Genomic DNA, 10399 nt, shown 5'->3' on the forward strand with positions numbered 1-10399 from the left:
ATTTAATTAAAGGTAATATTTAAACGTAAAGTTGAATTGCATTTCAAAGCAATTATAATCAAAAAAAATATATACATAACTAGCTGACCCGGCGAACTTCGCCCCGCCCAATTTTTATTTGAAATAGTTAAAACGCTTTTTGAACTCTGTTCAAGGCCATTTATTTGTATGGAATGTTAATATATTCAGGGAATAACGTCTCTGATCAATTTAAATATTTTTAGCGAAGTTCGTTCTCTCCAACACGCTAACATGACACATACATACCTATGTATGTACATATGAAACTGTAAAATTTTGAACTTAAACGATAAATCGGTTTGAATCATTCGAATTCTCAGAATGAACATTTCCTCACTTTTAGATTTGCTGTGTTGTAGTAAACTATTCACTACAGTGAAATTATTATTTATGAATAAAGACGGAAACCTTAGTATATATCTGTTATAAAAATCCACGGCATTGAGATTTGAACTTGAGGTCAAAATTTTTAAAATTATTGATGAAAATTTTCGTAGAGTTGATAATAAGCACAAATTTTCATAAAATAGTTAATTTTTGATTTTATATTCAAGTTTTTAACAAATAAGTTAATTACAAAGTTGTTAGTTGATAACATGTAACATTTAATTTTATAAACTTAGGTAAGATAATTCTTAATTTTTAATAGTAGTATTTATTTTTTTGAATTATAAACATTTTAATTTAACTTAGCACTAATTGGTGCACAATATTTTTGGTTAAACTGTCTCGAGCTAACACATATAGATTTGATGGTTTTCCCACTTGTGAGCATGCAACATATAATTGCCCATGGGAAAAACATCGATTATCCAAATCTAACCCACAAATGGAAATTTATTTATAATTTTACTCCATACTTATATTGTGCTTAAGATAAAACAGGAAAATAGTGTTTTACAGTTCATACTTAGGTTATGCTTAAGCACTGAAAATGGGAGGCTTAAACAATGCTTAAATAACAGCTGATTTTTGTTTTGAATTTGCTTTGAATTTTCAGCGACATCTTTCGTAGCGTAGGGCAAGTGTCCGTTCGTTTGCACCCAATAACAGCTTATACTTTTCCTTCTGTTCCCATAGGTGCTCCGACTCGCTAGTGATGAAATTTGGGGTTCTTTTGTTGTTTTCATCAATTTTTGATATAATTTTCCTCGCAAATTTATGTATTGTCTGTTATAATTTAAATATTTCAAACATATTTTTATGAATGACATTTGTAAAACAAATGTTGCCCATAACGTTGCCATATATCATAATAAAATTTTATAGAAATTAAGCATTGACTGTGAAACGCAAACGACTACTCAGTTTGCAACAATACTTAGCTAAGATTTTATTTAGGCACAACTTAAGTATGGACTGTGAAACCGGGCATTAGCCATACAAAATTCTATACCTAAATGCAAATAAATGAATTTTTTTTTTGCATTTAGGAAATACATGCAGAAATCAACTCTGCGATTTCCTAAATTCCTCTGAAATCTCCCAAATTCGAGGAAGATTTACTGGAAAAGAGTGGCAGCATTGCTTATTTGTCTGACCACACATATGTACATAACTTTATTTATTTCACAAATTGTATGTGATTTTTTCTTAAATTTAGAATATTGGAAGTCATAGATTCGTATAATTTTACCACAAATAATATAAACTTCAAACAACGCATTTTCATTTAATGTTTTTAGCAAGTGGTAGCTTTTGTTATGACAGCCTAAATCCATGAAAATTTAGAAAGAAATGTAGCGCCATCTACTGTAACATAGCGCACTTAGCGCCACCAACTGGTGGATAGCTCTTTGCTAATAATAAACAAATAATTTGCAATAAATAAATAATGCGACTATAAGGAGAGTTATAAACTATCCTATCTTTCAAGTTGGACCAAACTGCACACAGTGTTAAAAATTTCATTAAAATCGGTTCAGTAGTTTAGGAGTCCATCGAAAACAAACAAAGTGACACGTGATTTTTATATATTAAGACAAGGGCGTAAATCGATAACAAAATAATAAGCACTACTTTTGCAAAAGTTAACTTAAAGAAGTTTTTACGCAAAAGAAGTATAACTTAACCCAATTCTGCGAATCCTACCCAAAAGGACCCTCCAGGATAAAAGGGTAAAACCAGCTACTGGTTTTCAATTAAAACAATATGATAAACAAACTTATTTTTGAAAAAAAAAAAAATTAATTTAGAAAACGAATGGACAACCCAAATAATTTAATTAGGCCACCTATACTTAATATAGACGAAAACTCACATCCACCACCTGAACAAAATCAAAGACAATTACGAAGACAGATGACGTACCAGAACAACAGAAACATGACACAACCGAACGATTTAACAAATGCCATTCGGCAAGTTTTAAGTGAACAACTTCCAATTTTATTACAACAATCCCAAAGTCATTCATTTGACTTTACAAATATAGAGTGTCAAGGAATTGACCCAGAACATCAAGGAAATTTAGGAGAATTAGATAAAGTACCCGATTTCGTGAAAAGTTTACGAGAATTTTCCGGTGATCTAGCCGAGTTTGGTTCATGGAAGAAAAGTATCGATAGAATATTAAAAACATACGAACATACAATTGGTACTGCGAAATACTTTGGTATTTTGCATACTATTCGTAATAAAATAACTGGCAACGCAGATACGACATTAGAATCATATAATATTCCTTTAAATTGGAATGTCATTTCCAAATGTCTTATGCTACACTACGCAGACAAAAGGGATTTAGGCACCTTAGAATACGAAATGACTACAATAGTAGAGAGTCCTAACCAATCTGTAGAAGAATTCCATCAGGTTGTTTATAAGTATCTTTCATTGATACTTAACAAAATAGGTTGTATGGAATTAGACAGTGAAGAGGTACAGTTAATGACTTAATTATACAGAGGTAAGGCCCTTGATACTTTTATTCGTGGATTACGTGGAGATCTTTCACGTCTCCTAGGCATGAAGGAACCTACGGACTTATCAACGGCATTACACTTATGCTTGAAGCTAGAGAATCAAGCATTCCGTACTAATCATGCGACAAATAGAGGACGACAAAATTCTTTCAGATATCAATCCAATAGACTAATTACAGTACCACGCCATGTTCAGATTCCTTATGATCCATATTTTCAGACTAGACCTCCTCTTCCACCTAGAATTAGCACAATACAAAACCCAAATATGTATCACAGACAATCAAATAATTTTTTTGATCAGCCACAACAGAGGCAATACTTTAATAATGTTGGTAATCAATTACAACAGAATCTTAACGTACAAAGACCAACATATCAACCACCTCGCCCTATGGCAGCTAAACCACAACCACGACCAGAACCGATGGACGTTGACAGAAGTATTCAAACTAAACAGATTAATTATATGAACAGACCACCACAATTTGATCTAGGTAAAAGGCCCCTCATGATATCAAACGAAATAGCCAAACGACAAAGAAACTACAATATTCAGACAGACATCTACCAACAACCAGATACAGAAGAGCTATCTCAAACTATGGATGATTATCAGCAAACTATTTCAGAACAAGAAGAACAGATGGAATATGACGTAACACTTAACGAATATACAGAAGCTTTTGAAAATGACCAAGAACAACACGATTCTATTGGTCTTAATTTTTTAGAATAACGGACTCTTCACTTCCATATATCGAATGTAAGTTGGGGAGCGGACAAAAATTTAAAATACTGATTGACACTGGTTCTAATAGAAATTATATTCAACCAAAACTTGTACGAAATCCACTACCAAATGAAAATTCGTTTAATGCAGTATTAGTAGGAGGAAAAATAAAAATAACTCATTATAAAATGGCAAATTTGTTTAATGATCCTAAATCTATAGTTAAATTTTTTTTATTACCCACACTCACAACATTTGAAGGAATACAGGGAAATGACAGCTTGAAGGAACTAGGTGCCATAATTGACACCGAAAAAGGAAAATTGTTCTTTAAAAATGGAATAAATATCCCCATAAAAGAAAAAGTATTTGATTCAGTAAATGTTATAATACCTCGAATAGATCATCTAACAAATTTTCAGCGAATAGAGTTAAATCGATTAGGGACCATCCATAAATTACGTCACACGAATTTAAGGACTTTTTAACCCCTTCCCCCCTCCTTGTCACAAGTTGTCACATTTTGAACCCACCCTCACGTGACGTCACCCATTTTCCAATTTTATGGATTTATCTTAAATTAAAAAAAAACAGGTTATTCTATTTATTCTTATATTTATTGAATAATCTTTAATAAAATCAACATTTAGTTAAATAGTAAAGTACAGAGACAACGAATGACTAGTCAAGAAATAATAGATACTTAATTATGCTGCTGCGTGATCGACATGGTACAGAGTAGCCAGTCGTCTAGCACCCAGAAGCGCAGCAGAGCGGGAAACGATATTGCCCTAAATTTTGAAATGTGATGTCACAAAGCTTTTGACCCCCTGCTCCTTGTCACACAATGCCACTTCTGAATGATACTCTTCCACCCAAATCTTTTTGCAGAACCCAATGACAAACTAACTTATACCACTAACGTTAAACCGAAATACGCACAAATACAGACACACCAGTATATTCTAAATTCTATCAGTACCCCATGGCTTTGAAAGACGAAGTCAACAAGCAAGTTAAAGAACTTCTAGATAACAATATTATACGCCCATCTCGATCACCATACAATTCACCTGTGTGGATTGTACCAACAAAATTAGACGCCTCAAACATAAAAAAATATAGAATGGTAATCGATTACAGAAAACTAAACAGTGTTACAATAGCAGACAGATACACAGTACCAGATATTAATGGAGTACTTGCTCAGTTAGGCAATAACAAATTATTTTCCGTATTAGACCTTAAGAGTGGGTTTCATCAAATTCTTCTAAAATAAAGTGATATTGAGAAAACAGCAATTTCAATTAATAACGGAAAATATGATTTCACCAGATTCCCATTTGGACTTAAAAACGCTCCTTCTATATTTCAACGTGCCCTTGATGACATTCTTAGAGACCACATAGGAAAAATTTGCTACATTTATATCGATGATATCATTGTTTTTAGTCAAGACGTTGAATCACACTGTAAAAACCTTGATTTAATTTTCCAAACTCTGAACTCAGCAAATATAAAATGCCAACTAGATAAATGCGAGTTCTTCAAAAACAAAGTAGAATTTTTAGGATTTGTTATCTCAGACAAGGGTATCGTAACAAACCCAGCAAAAGTAGAAGCCATAGCTAATTACACATTCCCAAAAACCCTCAAAGAACTCAGATTATTTCTTGGATTGCCCGGTTATTATAGGAGGTTTATAATGAGTTACGCTGCAATAGCCAAACCACTCACGGCATTACTCAGGGGAGAAGATGGAAGAATATCGAAAGGGGCATCAGCTAGGAAAACAATACATCTAGATAATGAGATCAAGAAAGCATTTGAAGAGCTAAAAAATGCGTTAATATCTGATGACGTAATACTACAATATCCTGATTTCAATAAAGAATTTACATTAACTATAGACGCCTCTGACCATGCAATAGGAACTGTACTCTCTCAAGCTGACAGACCAATTGCATTTATAGCGAGAACTCTATCTAAAACTGAAGAAAGTTACGAAACTGCAAAAAAAGAAATGTTAGCCATATGTTGGGCAGTAAAGTTTTTCAAAAGTTACCTTCATGGTGGTTCTAAAGTTAAAATTTATACAGATCACGAACCACTCACGCACGATTGTAATTGGAAAGGTGGAATAGCGATTAAAAGATGGAAGTCTTACCTAGATGAGTACAATAAGGAATTACTCTATAAACCAGGAAAAGAAAATATTGTTGCCGACGCACTGTCTCGAGTACCAAAACAAAATGAAATAAATTCAATAACAGAAACGCAACATAGTGCTCAAAGCTCTTCTCATCATCTTATTCCTAGCATTGAGGTACCAATAAATGCTTTTAAAAAACAAATTTTTATTTACAAAGAACATCCTCCTGACTATAAATTTACCATTCCATTCCCTACATTCCATAGACATGCCATTTTACAATTAACATATTCTGATGATAATTTAAAGGATATATTGAGAAAGTATTTAAATCCTTCAGTAATAAACGACAGAAGACGTAATGGGACAGATTCAAAGATTATATCCAGAACATTTTAGATCCTTCAAAATAAGATTTACTCAAATGAAAGTAGAAGATATAACAAATGAAATTATTTTACGGACTCACAACAGGGCACATAGGAACGCCCAGGAAAATAAAATGCAACTATCGGAGAAATATTATTTCCCGAAAATGAGACAAAGAATAGCTGCACTGATAAAACAATGCCAAGTATGCAAGAAAGAAAAATATGATAGGCATCCCCCGAATCCTGCAATTACAAAAACACCAATACCCGAATTTCCTGGACATACACTTCATATAGACATATTCTCAACCGAAAAAAAAAATTGGTTTTAACAGCTATAGATAAATTTTCAAAACTCGCACAAGCAAAAATAATCCAATCAAAGTCAATAGAAGATATAAAAAAAACCGTTGCATGATATATTGTTTTATTATGGAGTACCCAAGTGCGTTATAGTAGATAACGAGAAGTCTCTTAATTCTGCAACCATTACTTTTATGATGAAAGACCAGCTAGGTATAGAAATTTTCAAAACCCCGCCCTAAAAAAGTTCAGTAAATGGGCAGGTTGAAAGATTTCACTCCACCCTTTCAGAAATTATGAGATGCTTAAGAACGAAACAAGTACATCGGACATTTGACAAATGATTAGACAGAGCCGTTACAACTACTCAATACATTCCGTAGCACAAAGACGACCACTAGAAAGATTTTTCGGCAGAAACGTGACCACAGACTCTGAGCAATATATATTAAAAAAGCGGACAAAATAACATACAACTTAACTTTATTAATATTATAAAATACACAATTTGACCCACATATTCGTCATATATATTGTATAAAGTCCATTGAAAGTTGGAAACCCTAATATTAGTTTAAAAGTACCGAGGTCCTCATGTTCGATATATGGGGCCTTGACAACCTATGGTCCGATTTCGGTGATTTTTAGAATGGGGCTGCCACACTATAAACGTATCATTGGGATGTAAGGAAACTATTACAAACCAAGTTTCATTGAAATCGGTCGAGTAGTTCCTGAGATATAGTTTTTGACCTATAAGTAGGCGACGCCACGCCCATTTTCCATTTTGTAAAAAAATCTGAGTGCAGCTTTCATCTGCCATTTTTTATGTGAAATTTAGTGTTTCTGACGTTTTTCGTTAGTGAGTTAACCCACTTTCAGTAATTTTCAACCTAAGTTTTGTATGGGAGGTGGGCGTGGTTATGATCCGATTTCTTTCATTTTTGGACTGTATTAGGAAGTGGCTAAAAAAACGACTGCAGAAAGTTTGGTTTATATAGCTCTATTGGTTTGCGAGATATGTACAAAAAACTTAGTAGGGGGCGGGGCCATGCTCACTTCCCCAAAAAAATTACATCCAAATATGCCCCTTCATAGTGCGATCCTTCATACCAAATTTTATTTCCATAGCTTTATTTATGGCTTAGTTATGGCACTTTATGTGTTTTCGGTTTTCGCCATTTTGTGGGCGTGTCAGTGGTCCGATTTTGCTCATTTTCGAAAGCAACCTTTCTATGGTGCCAAGAAATAAGTGTGCCAAGTTTCATCAAGATATCTTAATTTTTACTCAAGTTACAGCTTGCACAGACGGACGGACGGACGGACAGACAGATATTCGGATTTGAACTCCACTCTTCACCCTAATCACTTTGGTATATATAACCCTATATCTAACTCGTTTAGTTTTGGGTGTTACAAACAACCGTTATGTGAACAAAACTATAATACTCTCTTTAGCAACATTTGTTGCGAGAGTATAAAAATTACTAACTTTATTCACCGTTACAGGATTATCTTATTATACTCTCGCAACAAAAGTTGCTAAAGAGAGTATAATAGTTTTGTCCACATAACGGTTGTTTGTAAGTCCTAAAACTAAACGAGTTAGATATAGGGTTATATATACCAAAGTGATCAGGGTGACGAGTAAAGTTCAAATCCGGATGTCTGTCTGTCCGTCTGTCCGTCCGTGCAAGCTGTAACTTGAGTAAAAATTGAGATATCTTAATGAAACTTGGAACACGTATTCCTAAGAAGGTTAAGTTCGAAGATGGGCGGAATCGGACCACTGCCACGCCCACAAAATGGCGATAACCAAAAACACATAAAGAGCTATAACTAAGCCATAAATAAAGTTATGAAAATAAAATTTGGAACATAGGATCGCATTAGGGAGGGGCACATTTGAATGTAATTTTTTTGGAAAAGTGGGTGTGGCCCCGCCCCCAAAACAGTTTTTTGTATATATCTTGCAAACCAATAACGCTATATAAATTAAACTTTCTGCTGTCGTTTCTTTTAGCCGTTTCCTTATACAGTCCAAAAGTGAAAGAAATCGGATAATAACCACGCCCACTCCCCATACAAAGGTTAGGTTGAAAATGACTAAAAGTGCGTTAACTCACTAACGAGAAACGTCACGAACACAAAATTGCACAGAAATGATAGCAGAAGGAAGCTGCACTCAGATCTTTTTACAAAATGGAAAATGAGCGTGGCATCGCCCACTTATGTGTCAAAAACCATATCTCAGGAACTACTCGACAGATTTCAATGAACTTCGGTATATAATATTTTATTGACACCCTGATGATATGTGTGGAAAATGGATGAAATCGGTTCACAATCACGACTACTTTCTTTATAACTCAATTTTGAATTCCATCTGAATCCTTCACTTTATAATATATACATTAGGAACCAATGATGATAGCGAAATAAAACTTTACACAAATACAGTATATGATCTGTGGCATCACTTGTGAAAAAATTGTCGAAAAAGGACTATAACTTTTCAAGGCCCCAGATATCGAACATGTTGAACTCAGCGCCTAAGGTTAAATTTTAACCGAAAATATGGGTAAATCTCTCAGCTAATTTAATGTAATTCAGAGGAATTTGTTTTCTTCCAATAGTGCGTCTCTGTTCCAGAACTTATTAATCGGGTTACAACATCCCTTAACTCCTATATACCTAATTATAGGTTTTTCAAAAATTCGTTGGGCTTTATTATGCATATATGTTATGGTTAATATGTGATATATCTTAGCAAAATTAAGTAAGCGTATTGTATTGGATATAGTGTCCCTTGCTGGTGAAATTGAATGAAATCGGTTCAGGAATTACCTCAGCCCTCATATCTATATATGACGATTTTCGCTATTCTATTAAACTTTGTGCCGAATTAATGGGTAAATTTGTGCGTTATCTTAATAAAATTTCTTCAATAAATTGCGAGAGTATAAAATGTTCGGTTACACCCGAACTTAGCCTTTCCTTACTTGTTTTTATTATGGCTGCCAATGGCAATGGCAAATCCAGACGTTACTAACTATACGGACGCGCATACCATTACAATTTATAAAGGCATAGGGAAATTACAAACATCATCCATAAAACTAATTCACTTAATAGATCTTCAACAAATAGAAATTGAACTCCAAAAAATAAAGAACATACTATTAAAGATCTTAAAACAAGCTATCTCTTTCATACTCTTACTCATGAAATAGTACAATCATTTACTGCATTAAATACACTCACTTTCCAAAACCGTCAAAATAGATCAATCAATTGGATCGGATCAGCCTGGAAATATGTTGCAGGAAATTCAGACCATGATGATCTATTAATGATAGAAAATAACCTTAATAACCTTATTACAAACAATAACGATCAGGTCATTATAAATAATCAATTACAGAACAGAATTAACGAGTTAATTACAATCTCAAATATGTTAAAAAATACAATCCGGAAAGATAATTTGTTTAATAATGAAATAGCAACAAGTCTGCAAAATCAAGTCAGATTGATAAAAACATAAATAATAAACGTTAAATATGCAATTCAATGGGCAAAACTGAATTTAATAAATACTTTACTTCTAAATGAAATAGAACTACAAGAAGTCCATAAGATTTTCCAAAAAAATATATAACAAATCTATAAGTAGAAGAAATGTAAGAACTCACTGAAGTATCTGTATTACATAATAAAACAGCAATAGTTTATATTGTAAAAATTTGAACCAACCACCTATCAAAATTTATTAATAAAACCGGTTGTAAAAAATAAATTAATAGTTCACTTAGAAACAAATGAAATATTCTTGTCCGAAGATACAATTTTAAAAATACCAAACAATTGTAAAATATTCAATAATATAAAAATT

This window comes from Zeugodacus cucurbitae, chromosome Y (assembly GCF_028554725.1).
Source record: "Zeugodacus cucurbitae isolate PBARC_wt_2022May chromosome Y, idZeuCucr1.2, whole genome shotgun sequence".
NCBI classification, from domain to species: domain Eukaryota; kingdom Metazoa; phylum Arthropoda; class Insecta; order Diptera; family Tephritidae; genus Zeugodacus; species Zeugodacus cucurbitae.